At 40.2% G+C, this 22,910-nt stretch overlaps 1 protein-coding gene across 1 annotated transcript in view; it reads left to right on the plus strand.

Annotated features, from left to right (window-relative positions):
• The first annotated feature begins 1,375 nt into the window (after window positions 1–1,375).
• Window positions 1,376–22,910, plus strand: part of lingo2 (leucine rich repeat and Ig domain containing 2) — a 798,988-nt gene continuing 777,453 nt past the window's right edge. Inside the window, exon 1 of the mRNA XM_063047646.1 lies at window positions 1,376–1,840. The gene's annotated coding sequence lies outside the window, so the exon portion shown is untranslated. The remainder of the gene's footprint in view (window positions 1,841–22,910) is intronic.

Here is a 22,910-nt window from a genome sequence, read left to right on the forward strand (position 1 = left end):
CTGCTTTCTTATGGCAGCACACCATGTAAATGTACTCAATAGTGTGCAGTGATTCACCTGTGGTGGACTAGGCTGTATCCATTACTTCCTGTTGTCTCTTCTGCTTTGGGGCATTGGACTTTCCATACCAGACTGAGATACAACCAGTTAGGATACTCTCCACTGTGCAGCTATCTAATTCCTTGTTTTTGGAAGTATCAGCTGTTGGATCCTGGGATGAAATATAATGTTGTAACTGGTTCCTTTTTCACTCAGTTCAATATATCTATTGACTACGTAATAAATATCCCAAGAATTCAGATACCAATGGAACCTGTTTGGTTCAGCGAGTTACTGGCGGTTGTAACTGCCTGATTGGAAATATATACTCTAATATTATGAAAACCCACAAATTCCCAGACCAGTGTTTATGTGTTTGTACAAAATCACAACTGGAGAAAGGCTGTCATTCTCCGTAATGAATCATTCATGACGAATTTTGATGTTCTTCATCTAATTGGCAACGGTTCCATTCAATTGGGTTCTCCCTTTCAAGGCAGCTTGCTGGTTGGTTCATGGGCATGCCGCGGGCACTATTTCAAACCGCTCCCATCAAACCAGCGGTGTGCAGAAACATGGGTATTTGCAGCCAGTCATAATTCTGCACGGTCATAAATGGAATCCATGTCAACGCAGCCAAGATGTCAGAATACAGTGAATTAGCACTCCAACAGTGCCGTGCACCCATTACACTCGTGAAAACAAACTGGAACGCATTCCGGTCAGAATCTTACCAACAAAAAGTCTGCATTTTGCAAGTTAGAGGCAACGTTGGGCGTAATTAAATCCGCAAAAGTTGAGGTTTAATTTTTGTGAAACAGAACTGAAAATTGGAAAATTCCTATCGAATCACACCCCCTACCTCACCGCATTTATGGCTTTGCAGGTGAAAGGAGGAACTGAGTAAACATTCCCGATTAGAAACAGTTATTCCACAATTACATCCACTCTTCGCCCTATGCACAGCGTTGAACCATGGTAAAGCATCATTAAACTGCGAAGAGAGAGAATGGATCATTTCCTGTCCAATCGGTATTCCGTTTGGGGTGTTCGGAGCTGCCTTCGTTGCACAGTGCAAATTATCTGCTGCTTCTGTAGCCGCTGAAATCTTTTACTGTTTAGCCATATTCTCTCTTTGTTCCCCTTCAAAAAGCGTTTGAGAACAAACCTGAATTAAACAGCTTCACCCGCCCCGAAATAAACATTATACCAAAATAGCAGGACATCTGCCTTGTTTTATTCAGCTATCCTGCTAGTTGAGATTAAAAATCCTTAAGTAACCAAAACATTAAAACAATTCCCGGAGGAACGTTGTGGATCTTAATCCCTGGGATAACTTCGCATTTTGTACAGTAATTGTTAGCGCGCAGGATTTGCGCTGGCTATACATGACCTATATAGTTGCAAGTGCACCCGCCCCTCTCGCTGACTCGGAGCTCATTCAAAGTTTTTTTTTGCCCTCGGAACCAAATGTTATTAACGATGGAATGTTTTGAAGAGTAATTTATCAACGTGGAATGCTATTGTCCGTTCTCCGCTTCCATTCAGGTAGGGAGACCAGGTACTGGAAGCAACCCCCAGTGTAATTTCATTTACCTTGGGTTCGACTCTCACAGTTAGCCTATAGAAACGCCGGCGCGGCAGCAACTGAGGAAAGCGTACTCCCAGCTTCGACTCAGTTACGGCTGTATCTTTCTCGCATTGTGCTTCGTCTCTCGTGTGGCGAAGCATAGACCAAGGACCGGTTTGCATCTCCGTGTGAATATTATATGGACTGTGATATTACGTGCGGCATTCTTAGGTAAGAAGTATTTTGTGCATACTATGTGTTTGTGTTCGCCTGTTTCTACCTTGCTGTTCTTAACAAGACGGCTACAGATCTTGGTCTTTTAAACTAAAACCCAGGTCAGTCTGTAGCAATGCTTTTTAAATCAACATAGAAGTTCCAACAGCGGAATAAGCAGATGTAAGTGGCTTTGGTTATAAAATCTCCCGTGGTTAAAACTGTCTGTTCTGTGACACAGATAAAACAACCCGTTTTAATGTGTTTATTTTAAATAACTCAGTTTAGTTGTCATATTTGAACGTTCAGCCCTAAGTAACATGCATATAATTATTGCTTAGTAGAAACCAAATTGGATTGTTGTGTTATTGGAAATGCTCACTTTTTAAAATTTGTGTCCAGGTTCAAAATTGCAGCTGGGCAGCTCAATGTCAAATTCGTGAAAATTCTCAAAACCAGTTGTTTAATTGTTTTAAAAAGAGCACCGGATACTTGGCTGAAAACAATTTTCGCTTTTGCTAGTTTATCTACAGTGAAAGGACAGCGCGGTGGTTATCTCTCCACGGCCTCTCGCTCCGTTGATAGAGACTGGGAATTTGCGATGAAGAACAGTGTTGTTAAGCGCAGTGTGGCCGCGAAAAATATGTGTACAACTGTAAATGTGCAAAGATTTTTGGAACTAGTGCACAGAACGACTCCACGGGTGCCCCATGGTCAGAAGTGCGGCTCAGTGTACCCTCAATCCCTCAGGGAGTGTTTGCTGGTTTGTAGAATCGGACGTGCTGTACACGGTGGGATCGAAGGTATATTTATCCGGGGCTAACTAGCCACACCGTACTGAAAGAGGGGAAGAGGCGTGTAAAATTCAACGTGGTCAAATCTAAAATGTAATTGGAGATAGCACAGCTCGAATAAAGTAAAAGCTCAGATTCCGTTCATGTTCCTTTTACAATGCATTTGGGAAGAAGAATTAAAAACGAAGCTCGTCTTTAAAAGTAGTCAGTCGTCCCAGATTCCTCGCACCCGAGCCAGACTTTCACTGATTCTTAACATGAAGACGCTATGAGATGTATTCTAATTAGTCGCTAAAGTGTTAAGTATTTTCTTGCAGACATCGGGTTGGGTTGCTAATGTAGTAGATTGGGTGGGTGTACAGTCCGGCACTTGGAGATGCACCACTCACGTACTGCGCATTGATAGTGCAGTAGCTCAACGCCGCCCATACAGGAAGTGTGCGTGGATGGTCCACACTCTGCTTTCGCACAACTCGGGTGGTACATTGAGAGAAAGTCTCCCGCGCAACCCACTACAGTACTCCAGAACCAGTCCTTCACGCGGAGTTTATATGTTTTTTTTGTGGGGGGGGGGGGATCCGCCGCTGACTTTTAATTCAGCCAATCGATCCGCTAGTCTTCACGATCCGATTTATTTCGGCATCTCTGCTTGGACTTCATTATTCCTGAACTTTCAATGATGTGCGATTGAGGGGCAAAGGCGTGCGGGTAGAAATGAGACTAAGAAGCATGTGTTTTGAACAGGTTCTGTCCGCGAGGACAGATCTATCAAACGGTGATCAAGTGGGGTTGATTTTCGGAAACGCAGCTTGTTCTCTCGCCGCTAATTTTGCAGAAACTAATTTTCTTTTATTAGTGAGCGCGTTTGCTCTGAAGATCTTTTCTGCGGAATTACTGCCTTTTTTAAGTGAAACTACAATGACAGTCTTTTAAAATTCAGTATTTACGTAACTGCACAACTCATTCTTGAAAAAATATAATTGAAATGCTATTGAAATAACACATTATACATGCAACTTTTCCTTCATTGGCGCGTTATGGTTATTGACGGTGGAATTAGCTGGAATATATTAGAGACGCCAGATAAATTGATGAAACATTCCTGTTTATTCCTGACGTTGCAGGATTTATTCCATCATTCATTGATTTTCCCTGACGACTGAGATCTCGGTGTCCTCTGCCCAGGTTGGAACACAGCTCCAGCTGAGCCCAATGTTCCACTGGAAGTGAACTCCTGCACCCAGTCTGGCGATCTGCTAGGTGTTTCAGAGCGATCGGTGAGGCAGGCGAGAAAACTGTAGCTGCAAACGGGTAAAATTAGCGTCGCCCCGTTATATAACACTATCTGGCGAGGAGAGAGAGAGTAGCTGGGTTATGTATCAAGTGTTATGGGGAATATTCACTCCCGGCGAAATGCCTGTGCTAAAATAAACCTGGTTCTTTCGCTGGGATATCGGACGAGGCGAAAGCGCCTCTCCCAAAGTACCCGAAATACTGAGTAACAAATATCTGACTGGGTGGAACCAGCCGCCCATTGAAGAGTCACAACTGGGTTTAGAGAGAGATTGTCAAACTATACTTCCAAATCAGTACTTATTTTCAAATGCGTTGATCCAGAAACGCTCTTGCTAGCAGGGAGCAGACTAGCGTGCTCTTCACGTGAACGATAGCGTGCGTAAACTCCAGTGACAAGACAGCTCAATTCACTGAAAAGCTTCACTATCGTAACAGGCTCGTTAATATCAAGTTGAATATGGAATAATAAATTGGGGCTGAATATAATGTCTGCCTTAATTTACTGTCCCACTCATGAAACCCTTTCATCAACTTATCCCGTTTTCCTTCCAATCTATCTATGACATACATTCAGAATTACTGTATATTTTGATTAATTCTTAAATGGTGTCATATGCGCCGTGCCCGCTGCTCAACATTTACGCATGCTCCGTGCTTCGGCGGAGTAATTTACCAGGCCCTTCGGCCCACTGGGTCATTCCGACCGTCGATTCCTCCCCGCCCGTTCCAGTTGCCCACGTTTCAGCCAATAACCCGCCAAACCCCTCCCATTCATGTGCCTAGTCAAATGGCTCTTGAATGTTGCAATTTTACCCAACTTAAACACTTGCTCGGCAGTTTCATTCTGGGTACTCAATACTCCCTATGTAATGCCTCTCGGGTACAGGTACAGGAGCCTGAAGGCACACACTCAGTGAGTCGGGAACAGCTTCTTCCCCTCTGCCATTACATTTCTGAATGGACATTAAACCATAAACACTACCTCGCTACTTTTTAGCAATACATATACATTATAAATATATATATTTTACTTACTGTAATTCAAAGCTTTTATTTTTGTATTCCAACATTCTGCTGCCACATAACAAATTTCATGACAGTGATATTAAACCTGATTCTGATTCTGAAATCTCTCCCCTCTTATCTTGCATCTGTACTGTATAGTTTTGGCCTCACCACCCCCGGGGGAAAAAGATGGTGACTATCCACTCTATCCAATCCATACCCCTCATAATTTTATAAAATTCTGTGAGGTCATCCCTCATTCTCATGCACTTGAGGAAATAAAGATCCACTGTGGCCAGCCTCCCCCTCCAGTGCCCTCATCACTTTCTTCTGCACCCTCCCCAGCTTGACAATGTCTGTCCTATAACAAGGTGACCAAAACTACAGGATACTCCAACTGTGGCCTCACCAGTGGCTTTCATAACTGCAACATAGTATCTTTACTCCTAAATTTGTTGCCTGACTGAGGGCCAGTGTGCTGACTGCCTGCTTCAGCACCTTATCTACTTGGGCATCCATTTTCAGTGAATTGTGCAGTTAGGCACTCAGGTCCACAGCACTCGTCAGTCCCCTGTCATTCACTGTATAGGTCCTGCGCTGGTTCGTTTGTCCAAGTGCAACACTTCACATGTATCTAAGTTGAAATCAATTTGCCAGCCTTCAGCTCATTTCCCTCACTGATCAAGTTCTCTTTATGATTCATTGTAACCTGCTTCACTATCAACAAGATCTCCTGATTTAGTATAATCAGCAAACATTACTAATTATACATTCATATCAAAATCATTTACACAGATAATGAATGACAGATGTCCCAACTGTGACCCTTACTCGTCACAGGCCTCTAGTTGGAAAATTGACCTTTAACCATCACCCTCTGCTCCCTATTATCAAATCAATTCTGAATCCACCTCCCTGGTTCCCCCTATATCTCATGAGACTTAACTTTCCAGGTCAGACTGCCATGCAGGACCTTGTCAAAAGCCTTACTGAAGTCTATTTAGACAACATTCATTGTCTAACCTTCATCTATACCTTAGTTACATCTTTGAAAACACCATAAGGTTTGTTATTCATGACTTCCTTTGCACAAAGCCACACTCACTATTCCTGAGCAAGCCTTGACTATCCGAGTGATGGTAGATCTTATCCCTCAGTAACTTCCCTACAACTGAAGTCAGGCCCACTGGCTAATAGTTTTGTGTCCTGTCTTTGCTACTTATCTTGAACAATGGAATAATATTAGCCATCCTCCAGTCCTATAGAGGGTGGCTAATCTTCACCTCCAGAACATTGGTTCAACAAAAAAAAATCTTTACAGGGCCTGCACGATTACATTCCTAGCTTCCCATAAGTTCCAGGGGTGCAGCTGGTTAGGCCCAGGGAATTTTCCTACTTTTTAATGCACTTCAAGGCTGCAAACTCCTCTTTCCTCATAATAAGCATGTGGTCCAAGTCCTTATGAGTTATTACGCTAATTCCTTTATCATCCATGATATTCTCCTTAGTAAACACTGAGAAGTAATAGATGTTAAAGATCTCAATTTTCTCATCTTTCTCCAGGAAAATGTAGCCCTTATTAGCTTAAGATGACCTGTTATCTCCCTAGTCACCCTTTTATTGTTAATATTACTGAAAAAAGCTCTTGCAATTAGATTTAACTCTGCCTGGCAAATACATTTCACACCCTCTTTTTTTGTCTCCTGATTTCCTCCTCAGCTCTGGTTTTAAGCTTTCATATTTGCTGAGGCATCCATTCATACCCAGCTGCTTAAAACAATGTGTGCTTCCTTCTTTTTCCTTGCCAGAACCTGATATCTCCCATCAACCAGTGTTCCTTGAACTTGGTATGTCTATTCTTCATACTGTTGTCACCTCAGGATGATTAATAACACCAGGAGACATGGGAATCTGTATTAGTCATTTGGTTCAAGCATCTGAACTGTGGAGTATTGCTATGTTACGTGTCTGTCTTGAAATTGCAGATATGCTGGCTCAATGCTTTCCCACCACTGTATCTCAAGAATAGGTTTCAAGTTATTGAAAGATGCTGTGGGAGTTTATCCAGATAAAAAGACATGAATGGAGCTAGCATTATGTTCCACTGCATGTACTGGAGTAATTTCTTGATATTTTATGGTCCAGCTAAATTTTCTTGCTTGAGACAATAGCAAAAAATATTTTTTCTTTTTTTTCTCTGTGTGCCTGTGAACCCTTCAATTATTTCTACCACCTTAATGACATGATCCTTCAATATTATTTAGAACTGAGGCTGACCAGGTTATCTGAAGGCCACGTTGTCACATCTCTTTGAGTTTCGTTAATTCCTTTAAGACTTGATAGCATCAGAGGTTTGTGCTGGAAATGAGTGTGTCCTGTCACAACTTCCATTTTAAGACTAGCATCTTATTTTCACCCACATGTTAGGGAATACTTACAACTATTGGAAATAATGCTGATTTTCCACCTGGGGGCTTTGAATTCAGTCCATATAAACAGGTTGAGTTCCCCAGTAAAAGGCTTAATGTTGTATTTGTTATAGAGCTCTTAACCCCAGAGAGTGAAAGAGCACGGAACTTGACATTTTTGCTGAATTATTAATCTTCAAAAGCCTGTGCAGGTAGTATAACGGTGCTGTTTAGGTACTACTGCCAAGCATGTAATAAGTCAACACACCTGAGGCCATGTGTGATATATGTGATTCAGTTCTGTTGAGCACTTGGCAGTGTTATAAGTCCTTGGTTATGTGAATTCAGTGCTCAAGACAGAATAGGTACAAATTAATCAGTAGTGCAAAGCTTCATAAAGTTGTGTCCGTCTTCTTTTGCCGTGTTGGCATTTATTGATATTGATCAAACCATACCATTTTTATTATTTTGATCGTAAGGCATAGATTTCTAATATGCAATCACATGATCCAAGGATCAGAAATAGAGTGCCAATCTCTTTTTCATTGTAATTATACAGTCCTAGCATTTGTAACCAATCTGCATCTGAACTTTTTCTGAAAACACTTCTTCGTGTTCTGCTACAATTAGACCAGCTTCAAACAGACTTAGAGGATCAGAGAATTTTTTTATTGAGCAGGAGTGTTTCATAACGTTGAGTTTACATTGTTCAGGGGACGATGGCATCAAATGAATTTCAGTTATTGTTGCAATTTTTGTAAGACATAATGTGGCCTTTCCATACATCACTGCACAGAATAAGGTAAGATAGAGAAATAGGCCATTCACTCTAATTGCCTTATACTGGTTTTTATGTTCCCTACAAACAACATCCCTCTTCAGTTTGCCCTATCAACTGGACTTATTTTCTTTCTCATGTACTTAGCTAGTTTCTCCTTAAATGTATATTTGTAGCTAATGTCAATTTTAGATGCGATTGTAATTTCCAATACTGAGTCCTCTCTGAGATAAAGATGTTTTTCCTGAATTAGTTACTCAATTTATTTATAATCAGACATCTCTCTATCCACCATATCATATCGGTCATTACCAAAAGTCCTTCAGTTAGCTGCCTGTAAGTCCTCCCTTTTCTTGACAAAAGATCTCTCATTCAGTGTTTTTCTGATGTACACTGGAATTGAACAGTTATACCAATTGCATTACTTTTAACCTTTTGTGCAATTTTAAATAGTGTATTTAGTTGAGCCTTTAACTTCCCCATTAGAAACCATGCTAACAATTTCGCATTTCGCTTTTTAATTTTTTTTTAAGGTTAAGTTATTAGATTTTCCACCCAGAGCTGTCGTTTCTGCTAGTTTCAGAAGAGATTGACATTACGCTAATTGGTCTGAAGTTTCCTGTGGTTTTAAAGTTCCATACCACAATGAACCAGAAGCTGCTTAATGCTTAGAAAGGATTAGCCTTCTCACCCATCACTTTTTAAGCTTTAATCAAAAGAAAAATAACATTGTGTTCTGCAAGTCATCAGGTAGGAGAGGTTTATGCAGATTGAATTTCCTCGTGTTTTTCGCTTTTGTGTAATGCCACCATTTGATAGTTTACCCAAATATTTTTTGTATTTAGTGTTCTGAAAGTGAGCATTGACTGGTTGTTTGTCCTGGCATAACTCCATGGATTATTTTTGTAGATTGCCATGAGGAGAAATACAAGATTAATTTTCCCTGAAGCCACAGTCACAGCTACATAGAAAGATCAAGCATGTATATGACCTTTGCTTCCAGACCTCATTACAAAAGTGGTTTGAACCCCACAGGTAGCCATGGACATTTCCTGCATTAAAGCTGTCAACTCAGAGTTTGTTGGTTGGTGATGGGGTGGGGCGTTTGGGGAGGCAGGATGGATGGTGGTAAAGTATTTAGGATTTTAATTGAGATATTTATTTATTATTATTATTTCTTTTCTCTTCTTTTTGTACATGCAGTTTGTTGTGTTTTGCACATTGGTTGTTTGTCCATCCTGTTGGGAATGGCCTCTCATTGATCCTATTGTGTTTCTTGAATTTACTGCAAATGCCTGCAAGAAAATAAATCTGAGGGCTGTATATGGTGATGTATATGTTTCTTTTTTGATAATAAATTTACTGTGAACTTTGAACATAAAATAAAATGAGAAATTCTTTGCATATTTACTTTCATTTCTTAGCTGAATTAACACACTAAGTAGGAAGAAGTTATAGTATGTTCCCATGTCCAAATACTTATTTGAAATAATGTTTTATGTTTAGAACTTATTTGAATGCAAGTTGTTTATTGGATGGAGCGCAAGTTGATGAGAGCTTCACCAAGTCAAGGTTCCTCAATACCAACCTGAAAACAGCGCCCTCTGTTGACCAGGGTTATTTCCCTTCTGAGCCATTTTTACTTTCTCTGTGTGGAAGAGTCCAAGGAACCTCTCTACAGCTATAGATGTTCAATGCATTTGATAGGGACCACTTTTAAGGAAAACAATGTAGCTGCATATTTCCAAAAAATGAAGCTATAAAGTAATGCTTGGCATAGTCACATTTGAATTTTAAGAGTTAAGAGTTCCAAGGTGTTTAACAGGAACATTTCCCAATAACATTTGGATCTTAACCACATGAGAAAATAGTGTGCTGAATCATGCAGGGGAACATAGGTTTTCAGATACTGCCAGGCAACTCCTAGACATGGCCTGCAAGCCAGGACGAGGTAAGTGACAGATGGCAGAGTCTTTGGTACTTGATTGTGTAGCTGGGATACCCAATCAAGACATATAGCCCGACCCTGGACACTTTGCTTCTTTGGTCCTTACCACGTACACCCAGTATACATCCAGAATTCCCATTCATTTGACAAAACAAGTCACGCAATTTTTACTGTAATATGTTAATTTGTTTTACTACTTTTTTCTGTTTCTGAATATCAAAGGTGTTTCTGGAGAAATCCTGCCTTTGTGGAAGAGAAGATCGCCCCACAGCTTTGCTCCCTGTCAAGGACTGTCAGGACACTTGGGATTGGGGGCCTTAGAGCTATGCCACTAGAGGTCTAGTCACTGCTAAGGCCTTTTTTTGCCACTCAAATCCCCAGAGTAGGGAGTCAGCTCACTCACTGCATCTGGTCAAGTGTGGGAAAGCTGGGTATTTGGTTAATGTGATGAATGTGGCTAGTTGGGTCATTGGAAAGATTTCTGAAATCTTGTTCAAAGAGCAAGGCTTAAAGATCTATCTTTTAGAAACATACTAAGGGGTTAGCAGGGGAATATTAGATCTGAGTAATCAAATAACTTGAAGTACAGTCACTAATATGCTGGCAGCTGATGTAGTGGCACCTGCACTGGACGTCGAGGCGAGTGGTCCTGGGTTCAAATCCGGCCAGCTGCTTGCACGCTTTCCATCTGAGCTGGGTTGAGCATCGAGCCAGCAACCCAGCCTCATATAAAACAGGCAAGTGCCAAAGAAATGGCAAGTTTGCCACCTAGTTCACCACAAGACACAGAGAGGAACAACAACAACAGGTGTGCTTAAAACTGGATGATGTAGAAAGTGGGAAACGAAAACACCTATAGTTCCTGGAGCTTTGTAGGGCTGCAGGAAGTTAGAGGCCAGGTTAAATCTGCAAGATTTGACAGTTGACTGCAATACATAATTTTAAACAGACATTTAACTCAAATTCTGAATGTTAAGCACACATTCTGTTTGATTGTATGTGAATTCATATGACCCCAATTTTCTGCGCATTCTCACAATTTTAAAGCAGATTTTTCTGTCTTACTGGTGTGTCCGTAACAGGCTAAAATTAGATTTCTTTACATTTGTAAAATGCATGCAATTTAACACCTTGTGTGTTTTAATAATCTGCAGAATAAGCATAGATTCCATCTACATTCATCATTATATCATTGACATAATGGAAAAAAAATAAGGATGAATTGAATTAAAATTGGCTCGTATTTGCTCCACCTATCTTGTTATATTAAAGAGCTTAATTAGAATGATTAAGCCTGATTGAGCTGCTTAATATGACAATGTAGGTGGAGAGCAGATTCCAAATGCAGGATGCATTACAACCTTTGGGGGTTGATAGTTTTCATTTAAAATCCTTGTTATCAGAGTGACTTTAATTTACAGTATTGTCTTTCATTACTTACAATCTATAGGGCTTTTTGGGGTAATTTAGATTTCATTTGAAAGGCAAATAGTAACCTTCCAATTCTCTACACCACACTCCAGTCCAGTTGGTGGTGGTAATGTGCTTTTAAGTTTTAAGACGGCCAACTGCCATAAGAACTCAGAAGAAAAAGAAGAGCAGAATCCAGATGAAATGGGTCACTCTTGTTTTGAGGAAACATTTCTACACCAAAAGTTTCAGTGGGAAACTCTCTTCTCTCCATGCCTATCAAAAAAAAACTGTTAAAGCAGATGAACAGAGGGACAATTAAAAAGTTCGAAACTGAGGGTGATGGTGAAAGAGTAAGAGAGGAAATATAGAATTGAGGTAGTAAACAGAGCTCATATATGTGATGATTATAACTGTACTGAGAAGAGGATGAGTTGCTACTTGGCCAGCAACCATTTCTGTGTTTAAAGAATATGTAATAAGAACCACCTTGAGCCAATGGCTATTGGTAATCCAATGTGATTTGACTCAATAGTAATTACCGGTAGTGTGATTACAGAGCCTATTCTTTAATTTAATTACTGGTGTTATCAGAAGCACCCAGGATTTACAACCTTGGGCACCCTTTTGTGCTCAGAAATAGCACTGTCATCAATGAAGTGTAATACAATACAGGACAGAACCTTCTAAGATGAATGGAAAAGGCACTTACTGTGCAACTGGACATCCTAGATGCAATGTTAATGAGATAAATATATGCCTGAAATTTTAGCACAAGGATATCCATTGTAACTTCTGGGAGGAAACCCCTGGAGGAACAGCTTGAAAAGCTGGATACTCTCTTCACAGGGTTTAAAGCTTGAGATAAGAACCTTGTGTATTTATAGCATGCGGTTTATGGAACAATGAAAGAATGCTTGTTTTTTCCATTAGTGGAAGCAGTCAGTAAATTAGAACTAATTTAACCGCTGTGGACTAAGAAATAAACACAAAATGCAGGAGGAACTCAACTGGCCAGGCAGCACTTATGGAAAAGAGTAAACAGTGGATGTTTCAGTCCGAGACCCTTTATTGGGACTCACACACAAAATGCTGGAGGAAATCAGAAGCTCGAGCTGTGTCTATGGAAAAGACTAAACTGTCAACGGTTTGAGCCATTAGGACTGATGAAGGGCCTTGGCCCAAAACGTCGACTGTTTACTCTTCTCCATTGATGCTGCCTAGCCTGCCGCATTCCCCCAGCATTTGATGTGTATTACTTTCATTTTCAGCATCTGCAGATTTTCTCTTGTACTGTTGACTAAGTGTTCATTTTGATTTTATTTTTACTGGTAAACAGACCTTAATTAGAATCATTATTTACAATCTGTATCTAAAAAAATATTGCTTTTTGATATACTCGACAATTTTCTTTAAGTATCTCACTAATACCGTGCTCATTTTAGTGTTTCTGAAATAAAAACTTAAAATAAATTTGATTTCCAAGATTCATCAATAACCTGGCACTCAACGAATACAAAAACTTTTATCCTATGATGCCTGATTTATATTCCCCCGCACCTTCAACTCCAAACACCCAAAAGACTTTCCAGCCATCTGTAAGACACAAGTAATCTCTACATGACTTCAATAGCACTTCCCAGATTTTAGACCTCTCCCATCTTGAATGATGAAGGCAATAACCACAATCAGCAGTAGGTTCTCGTCCTATTTGGAAAGTGCTTTGTTGCTGTATTTAACTCTTAGATTTATCTAACCAATTGCATTATCAGAACAACATCAACACATGGACAATAGTAATTCAAAAAGGCAGCCCACCACTACTGTATCAAAGATGAATAGGGATGGGTAATAAACACAGGCCTTGTTAAGAACATGCAATCCTTTGACCAAAAAGACATTATTTTGAGAAAATCATTCAGATTTACCTGTGTCTCTTTATTGCAAGCTCTGTTTATGGTTGGTTACTTTTGATTGTTCAAATCCAGATCTGTAGTACAAATTTATTTAAATTTCCACTGGACTGAATTGAACATCACAGCTAAGTGGCTGATAGGGATATTCCAGTAACAGTACAAACCACAAATACTGACAAACAGCAGATTGCTTCAGTGAGTGAATTTCACCACACATCTTGGGATATATTCTGGAAGCAAAGTATAAATACTGAAAGGAAAGATAAATTACAAGAAAAGCAGACAGAAAGAATATGGATATTTATTCCATCAACTCTTCCTGCAGGCATCTATTTCATTACAACAAATTGAATTAAAAGTTTCTAAACCCGAATGAGGAGCAAAAATCTGCATTGCAATTTTTTGTTCAGCCTTGGGTCTCTATGCTATAAAGTTGTTCAACTCTTTCCACAGCTGCCTGAAGTCATCATTACATTCTTTGAAAATAAAAACAGCAAATCCTAACATACCAGACAGCACCTGTACAAAAAGAAATAGTGTTAACATTTTGGGTCAAAGACTCTTCATTGCAACTAGGGAAAATAAATTAATAAAGGTATTTTTTAAGTTGATAGCAGGAAAGGAGGGGGCAAAGGGCAATCGGTTTAAAAGTGAGGAGAGATCAAGTTGGACACTGGATCACTAAGAGCAGTTCTTCCCAAACTTCTTTAGATTACCATCCCCTTGGCTCCCAAACCACATTACTGGTGCTTCCCTCTCCCTTACTGGCCACTACATAATGTGACGAGAATACACATAAATTAAGGTGTTTGCTGGCCTGGGCTAGCATCAGTGGCATCAGCAGTTGGTCTGCCACCTGTCCTCAGGGGAAGGAGAGATAAGGAACAATGAAGCAGCATCTGGAGATGTGTAATGAAGGGACGGGAGAGAGAGCTGTCTAGAGCGGCTCCCCCTTTGAACCCTGAACTGTTTGAAGTGATGGACAGGCAATACCCCAGCAGGGGGATAAAAAGGGACAGGTTCGCTAAGACAGGACACACACGACACTCGAGGTAACGAGACCCTGGAAGCGGTGCGCCTCTCACGAGTTGGTGGGAAGCTCTTGGACGGCTGATGGGGGGATCAGCCTTAAACACACAGCATGGAAAGGTACGATCAGTGGGAACCCGGTGTGTGTCCGCCCTTGCTTGGGTGCCGGGTTCACTGCAGAGGATCGACCGCATCTGGAGGAGGGGTCACAGTCGGTGACCTCAGGTGACATCACAAAGGACCCTCCCCAAAGCTGCTTGTGAGCAATATCGCCGGTCTGTGAGTGGAAGCCGTTCTGAATGATCAGTCGTTCTCGTTCTCTCTCTCCCTCCCCCCACGTTGTCCATCGCCATGGCAACGATTACTGCGAACTGAACTAAATTGGACTGAACTTTGTGTCACTTTGAAATTGGTCATTTACACCTCGACAACGATAGAGCTTGATTGATGCTGTTATCTTAATTCTGTGCACATGTATGTTTATCATTGCTGAACTGTTGCATTTATTATCCTTTCGATTACTGGGTTGCTTGTTTCTTTAATAAAACTTTCTTAGTTCTAGTAATCCAGACTCCAACTGAGTGATCCATTTCTGCTGGTTTGGCAACCCAGTTACAGGGTACGTAACAATAAAAATAATAAAGAATTTTGATTATTGATGCAAAGTGAAAGAAAATAGGAACTGCAAATTCAAAGCGGTGACAAATAATGGAAAAAAAATTCAAATCTATTTAAAACTACAAATAAATGTAATTCTTCATTTAGTTACAGTAATAACAATTTTCATCAACAATCTTAGAGCACATATTAGTAGTCCAACTATTCCCTACAACATACTCTACACCATTCAATAAATTGGATGGGCTTGGTACAGGATATCAACTTCTCAACATCAGGCTGAATGTTACTGAGAAGAAGTCTCAGATCCCCATGTTCAATAATTTGGAGTCTGTTTTGTTGCTTTGATAGAAGTTAGGCGATGGCACTGAAGCCACACTCCAATATATATGACTTTGGAAAGGCAATAATGAACATCTTGAACTTTTTTTTCACAGTGCAGGATAGTGTTTAGAGATTTCTTTTTGCAACCAAAAGTCTTGATATGATTTTTTTTTTACCTTGACATTAACTCAAAGTCATTTTGTAGTGAGATCAGTTCTTCCTCCATCCTTCCTATTAATTCCTCTTTACAGGTATTTAATAATGGATTTACAACCTAATCTGGAATTTGGATCAAGAGAAGATCCTGAAATCTCTCTGACCTCTCTTTATGCAGCTCACCCAGGTGGGCACAGTTTACATAAAGATCATCATCTGGTATTCCTTCTTTCTCTTCCAACTCAGAGAGACTTGTAAATTGGAAAAGGTAGCGACTCCCAGGAATGTAGAAAAGACTGTTCTGACTTTGATAATATTCATATAATTTCCTTGTGAATATTTCTGACAAATAAGCAATGTCATGCCTAATGTTCTTGGGTTGATTACTGAATGAAGCATTCAAGTCTTCAAAGAACTTTATCACAGCTTCAAAATAAAAATGTTTCAGACAGTTTGTTTTCGAGAGTCATCTGACTTCCATGTGCAAAAGAAAGCATTCAAGCTGTTTAACATTCTGAATACAAAGCTCTCAAAATAGTTGAGAATTGAGAGCAAGGGATTTGATTTTATTTACCACTGTGTTAACAGTATTTAATGATTTGTGCAGCCAATCACTTAGGTTTCTTTTCAACAAGATATCTATGAATTACACAGTGAACGGTGAATATATTAGAACAGCTTTTTCCAGTAAAGTAATAACCCTACAGTGGCTTCCTATCATTGATGGTCCCCATCTGTTGCATAAGCAAGAATGTTGGTGAATGGAACGTCTTTCTCTTTCAAAATTTCTCTACAACCTGAAATATTGACTCCCACTTCATATCTGCTCCTAATCGCCTTGCAAATAACAACTCCTGAACCATGCTCTCATCTTTTATGAAACGACATAACCAAGAAGCAAAGATTTCTTGCCTGGCAAAATTCTTTAATTTAGTTGCAGAGCAAACGTTCTTAAATATTTCATCTATTTGCCTTTGAACAGAACTGTTGCTGATTGGAATCATTTTAATTATTTGTTCTGTTGGCTTTTGAAAAACCATACTCAGAACATCCCTTTCAGCTGGCAGAATCAGTTCTTCACTAATTGTATGTGGCTTTCCAGATTTAGCAATGAGCAATAAAATGTTGTTTGAAGCACGTAAACCATCACTATTTTGTTGTTAAGGGCTGGCAAACATGTTTTGAAGTGCTTCCATTTCTGAAAAGTTTTCACTTTCAAAAGATTATGAACTATACCCCACTGAACTCCATACCCTTATTCACAGGAATTGCATCACTGCATGATTAGAGTATGGGAATAGTATTAGATAACACTGTACCACAGAAGTGAACGGTAATAATGCATGGGTCGGATCCAAAAATAACATGATATCTTCAGTCCATACTTCCCATGGTATACCAAATACAGAAGTGTTACTTTGCTTTTCAACAACTATAACATGCTTCGAGCAAAGTCCAAGAGTATTAGCAAGAGAAGTCTAAGTTAGCAAGAGATGAGGTGATCATTACAATCAGTTATGAGGCATTGGGAATCAAATGGTTTGAACAGGCAATTCACTTCTTAAATTAAGCCTGTAATCCCTCAGCTCCCCCAACCATTTGCCGCTGAGTGTCTTCCCACTGTCCTGTTTATCTTTATCACCCCTTTAGAGACTCCCACCACCTCTAGGGGTGTGATATCACCAAATTTGGAATCACCAATTGATTTTGCTGCTTACCAGAAAGTTGGAGAGTTCATTGTTGAGTCCAGGAGAATGCAACTTGAACAAAGATGAGGTACTCTTCCAGAAGTTTTTACTGGGCCTCATTGTAACAGTGCAGAAGGTCATAGTCTGAAGTCAGATAGAACCTAAAAGCAGTTGGCAAATGGAAGTAATCCAATCACAAACAACAGAAAATCTGCAGATGCTGGAAATCACAGCAACACACACAAAGCGGGCCGAAACTTTGACTGTACCCCTTTCCTAGATGCTGCCAAGCCTGCTGAGTTCCTCCAGCATTTTATGTGCGTTGATGTAAATGGAAGCTTAGGATTACCTGATTCCAGGTGCTCCACAAAATGATTTCATCATCTGCAAATGAGAGGAGGCCACGCTGTCAGTGCTGTATGCAGTACACTATATTAGAGAGGAAGTACAAGTGAATTTTAGCTTCATATGAAAAGAATATTTGACTCCCCAGATAGTAGGAAGGGATGGAGTGAAGAGAGGCATTGCAACAATGCCAATGCATGAGAAATTGCCTTTAAGAAGGGAAGTTGGAGAGGAGAGACAAGTGAACCATATTGTTCTGAAGAGAGCAATTCCTTCAGAATTTTGCAAGGAAAGGGAGGAGAAGATAAACTTGATGGTGGAACCTTTCTAAGAATTTGCGAAGAAATTGGTGATACCTTCATTGATCTGCATTCCCATTGTGTGTCACTTTTCATTCTCCATCTCACTTCCATTTAGAACTATCTTCCTGTGGCTTCCTGTGCTGATACAATGTCACAACATGGTCTTGAGGAATGACACTTCATCTTACTGTAGTTTTGGGAACCTGGATTCAAATTGTAAATTCTCACACTTCACTAAATATCTTTTTTCTTTCAAACATGCAAAAGATATTTAAAGGTTCATTGATTATCAAAGTATACAACTAAGAAATTCTTTAATTATCTGGGTAGCCATGAGACCAAGAAAGAAATGAAAGGCACCACAAGCGTCAACCCCCAAATCCCACATCCCCACAAAAAATAAACAAAAACAGAACAGGAACAGTGACCCCCAAATCTCCCCCCCTGCAAAAAAATGAGAAGATTGGGTGGAAAACACAGAATATAAAAACTATTAGAAGGAAAAGTAGTGTCTATAGTCCAAAGTCTGCATCCAAAATGCAGAAAAATCCTGGGCAACGTTGTCCGGGTGCAGCAGCTGGCTCGCCTCTGTTTGGTACAGAGCAACCACTCAAAAGACAAGCAGCCATCACTCACCCTCTGCATTCGCTTCAATGCTTCTATCTCCCTCGTCACTTCAACTGGTGAACAATGGAAGCTTGAATTGGTGAAATGGAGCCAAACATCGGCTTGCACCCTATTCTGCAGCTTGCCAACTATAAGGTTTGTTCATCCTGCCTCTGCCTCCCACAATCCTCTCAGAGACTGCAGAGCACTATATCTCCAAACTTGATGGGATCAAATATTGGTTCGTGGGCTATCCTGCAGCCTTCTCGCCTCGAGGTTCGCTCATTCTGCCTCTGCCTCCCGAAACCCTCATGGAGACTGCAGAGTGCTGATGGACCCAAATGATCTGCAAACAACAAAACAAAGGCTACAGCAGTTCTAGAATCACATTCAAGATGAGAAACAAACGCAAAAGGCAAAAAGAAATGAAAAATATGGTTTCTTGATCTTGAACTTTTTGAAGACCAAAGAGGAGAAAAACCGAACATAAAGAAGAATCTTGAAGGACCTAGCATTCTAAAATTAGGAATTCGAGCAGCAGTAAATAAAACAAAACATAACAGAGCAACTGGTCCAGACAACATCGCTGTTGAAATCATACTGGCCTTAGAAGATTTTCGAATAGAGAAAATAACAGAAATAGCAAATGAAATCTATGACCATGGGGAGATACCTGATGATTTAAGTAAATCAGTGTTCATCACACTTCCAAAGAAAGAGGGAGCAACAGAATGTGAGTTACATCGTACAATAAGCCTGATGAGCTACATGGCAAAATTATGCTCAGAGTAATCATGATGACAGCAAGACACTGTATAAAACCAGAAATCAGTAAAGAACAATGGGGCTTTGTGGAAAACACTGGAACCAGAAATGCAATTTTCACACTACGGATGATCTGTGAACGAGCCATTCAGGTATAAAAAGGCATCTACCTATGTTTCATTGACTATACAAAAGCTTTTGACACTATCAGACAGCAAGATCTTCTGGAAATGTTTCAAGATCTTGATATAGATGGGAAAGATATACGTTTCTTAAGAAACTTATACTGGGACCAGACAGCATCCATCAGAATAGAAGGAGAAGTGACTGAGTATGTGAATATCATTAGAGGAGTCAGGCAAGGTTGTGTCTTTTCGCCAGACTTATTCATCCTGTATAGTGAAAATATCTTGAGAAGCATCAAAGACATCAAAGGATTCACACTTGGAGGCCATAATATAAATAACATCAGATATGCTGATGACATTGTACTAATAGCTGACTCAGAAACAAAACTTCAAGAACTACTCACTATAATGGCAGCAGAAAGTAATTGCAGAGGCCTCTCAATCAACACCAAGAAGAGAGAAAGCATGGTCATCTCCAGAAAGACAAACATCCCACAATGGGTGATCAAGATCGGAAATACAAACATCAAACAAGTCAACAAATTCAAATATCTTAGCAGCCTACTAATAAGTAATGGCAGGTGCGACACAGATATCAAATACAGAATAGCAATGGAAAGAAGCTGTCCAAAAAATGAAGACCATATTAACAGACAGAAAGATGAGCACATACACTAAAAACAGAATACTGCAGTGCTACATTTATTCTATCCTGACTTATGGAAGTGAACGTCATAGTCATAGTCGTAGTCATATTTTATTGATCCCGGGGGAAATTGTTTTTTGTTACAGTTGCACCATAAATAATAAATAGTAATAGAACCATAAATAGTAATATGTAAATAGTAATATGTAAATTATGCCAGTAAATTATGAAATAAGTCCAGAACCACCCTATTGGCTCAGGGTACCTGACCCTCCAAGGGAGGAGTTGTAAGGTTTGATGGCCACAGGCAGGAAAGACTTCTTATGACGCTTTGTGCCGCATCTCAGTGGAATGAGTCTCTGGCTGAATGTACTCCTGTGCCCACCCAATACGTTATGTAGTGGATGGGGGACATTGTCCAAGATGGCATGCAACTTGAACAGCATCCTCTTTTCAGACACCACCATCAGAGAGTCCAGTTCCATCCCCACAACATCACTGGTCTTACGAATGAGTTTGTTGAATCTGTTGGTGTCTGCCACCCTCAGCCTGCTGCCCCAGCACACAACAGCAAACATGATATCACTGGCCTCCACAGACTCGTAGAACATCCTCGGCATCGTCTGGCAGATGTTAAAGGACCTCAGTCTCCTCAGGAAATAAAGACGGCTCTGACCCTTCTTGTAGACAGCCTCTGTGTTCTTTGACCAGTCCAGTTTATTGTCAATTCGTATCCCCAGGTACTTGTAATCCTCCACCATGTCCACACTGACCCCCTGGATGGAAACAGGGGTCACCGGTACCTTAGCTCTCCTCAGGTCTACCACCAGCTCCTTAGTCTTTTTCACATTAAGCTGCAGAAATGCTAGACCATTTCCCCAGCAATGGAAAAGAGACTAGAAGCAGCTGAATTATGGTTCTACAGGAGAATGTTAAAGATATCATGGACCACACACACATCAAATGAAGAAGTTCTCAGAAGAGCCCAAGCAGTTCGATCACTCATACCAACAATAAGAGAAAGACAACTCAGATTCCTAGGACGCATCATGTGGAAAGATGAACTAGAAAAACTCATACTCTCTGGAAAGACTGAGGGAAGTAAACCTAGAGGAAGACCTCGGCTTATGTACATCAAAAGCATAGCCAGGTGGCTACAGATCGAGGAAATGGAAGTCATCCAAAAAATGAAGGATAGACCTATATGGAAAACCATGGTCACTAAAGTCTGCATCGGATATGATACCTAGACAGACAGACAGTTCTAACCAGAAGATGTCGACTGAAGGAGCATTGTACGCCATCTTAACTGGAAGTCAGTTTTTGCATTAGATGTGGCTATTCCTAACTGTAAATTATCCATTTGTGGTATTTGGCTCAGTTCTTCTGTCCATTAGTATAGCAAGGTTTACTGGGTATCATATAGTCCTACTGTGAGCAACATATAAAATAGTTAGAGTTGTGGATCATTTTCCAACTGTCCCACTAGCCTATTTGACCAGTGTGCACATATATACATACCTTTTACCATCTGTTCCTCTGACCCTTCTCTGCAGTTGATAGTGACCCTTTTAAATTCTTTACCAATTCAAATAAATGGTTCTCTTCCTGCAGATTCTGCCTGCCATGCTGAAAAATTCCCAACATATGTATCTTCTTTGATTTCCATTACGCACCTGAGTAGAAATGTATTGCACAATTAGTTATAAGTGTGCCAAATAGTTCTGCAACAAGATTTATAATACCATTAGTTGGTATTCTCTTACCCCATGAGCTTTTACATTTTCTCTGCACCACATGTGGCAGACAGTGTGAGTTAGTAATGTGACAATGAAGGTGAAGCCAATGCCACTTTAGCTAGATCATTGGTCCATCTGATGCAGCTGGTCAACAGCTGCAATTGCCATTGCTCTCTACTCATTGAGGTCCAAGGTGTTGGACAATTTCTACACCAGTGTCCATTTAGAGGAGAAGGGAGATCATTGATATTGTGGAGCAGATCATAATGATCTCTTGGTTGGATTGTATAAGAAGTTGGTGAAGGGATTGTGGGTTTTAGGGATGATGTTTTTAGTGAGAATAGAATGTACTGGAATGAAGACCGATGTCTTTGTGGACTTGCAAGTCATTGAGGACTGAAACACGAAGAAATTTCTGAACTCAAAGGGTGCAAAATATTTGAACTTCTCCACTCAAGAAAAACTCCAGGAGTATATCTTGAATATACTGCTAGATTTTTCTGAGAAGGTTACCAGAAAAGTTAAAGGGAAGGATGTTGTCAACATGGACTTTGAAAAAGACCCACATGGGAGACTAGTCCAGTAGGTTCAATCACTTGGCATTCAGGATGAAGTAGAAAATTGGATTCAACATTTTCTTTGCAGGAAAATCTAGAGAGTGGTAGCAGATGGTTGCCTCTCTGACTGGTGGTCTATGACTAGCGGAGTGCAACCAAGATCAGTGCTGGGTCCATTGTTGTTTATCACCTATGTTAATGATGTGTGTGGTAATATAGTAAACTGGCTCAGCAAGCTTGTGAATGACACCAAGACTGAGGGTGTGGTGGACAGTGAGGAAGGCTATCAAAGCTTTCAGCAGGATTTGGACCAGCTGGAAAAATGGGCTGAAAAATTGTAGATGATGAAGACAAGTGGGAAGTGTATTTTGGGAGGACGAGCCAGGGTAGGATTTATACAGTGCATGGTAGAGAACTGAGGAGTGTGGTAGAACAAAGGGATTTTGGAATACAGACCCATAATTATTTGAAAATGGCATCACAGATAAATAGGGTCATAAAGAGAGCTTTTGGCACATTGGCCTTCATAAATCAGAAATTTGAGTTCAGGAGTTGGAATGTTATATTGAAGTTCTAGAAGATGTTAGTGAGAACACTTTGGAGTATTTAATGTGCTGTTCCGGTCATCTA

Source organism: Mobula hypostoma, chromosome 5, assembly GCF_963921235.1.
Source record: "Mobula hypostoma chromosome 5, sMobHyp1.1, whole genome shotgun sequence".
NCBI classification, from domain to species: Eukaryota; Metazoa; Chordata; class Chondrichthyes; order Myliobatiformes; family Myliobatidae; genus Mobula; species Mobula hypostoma.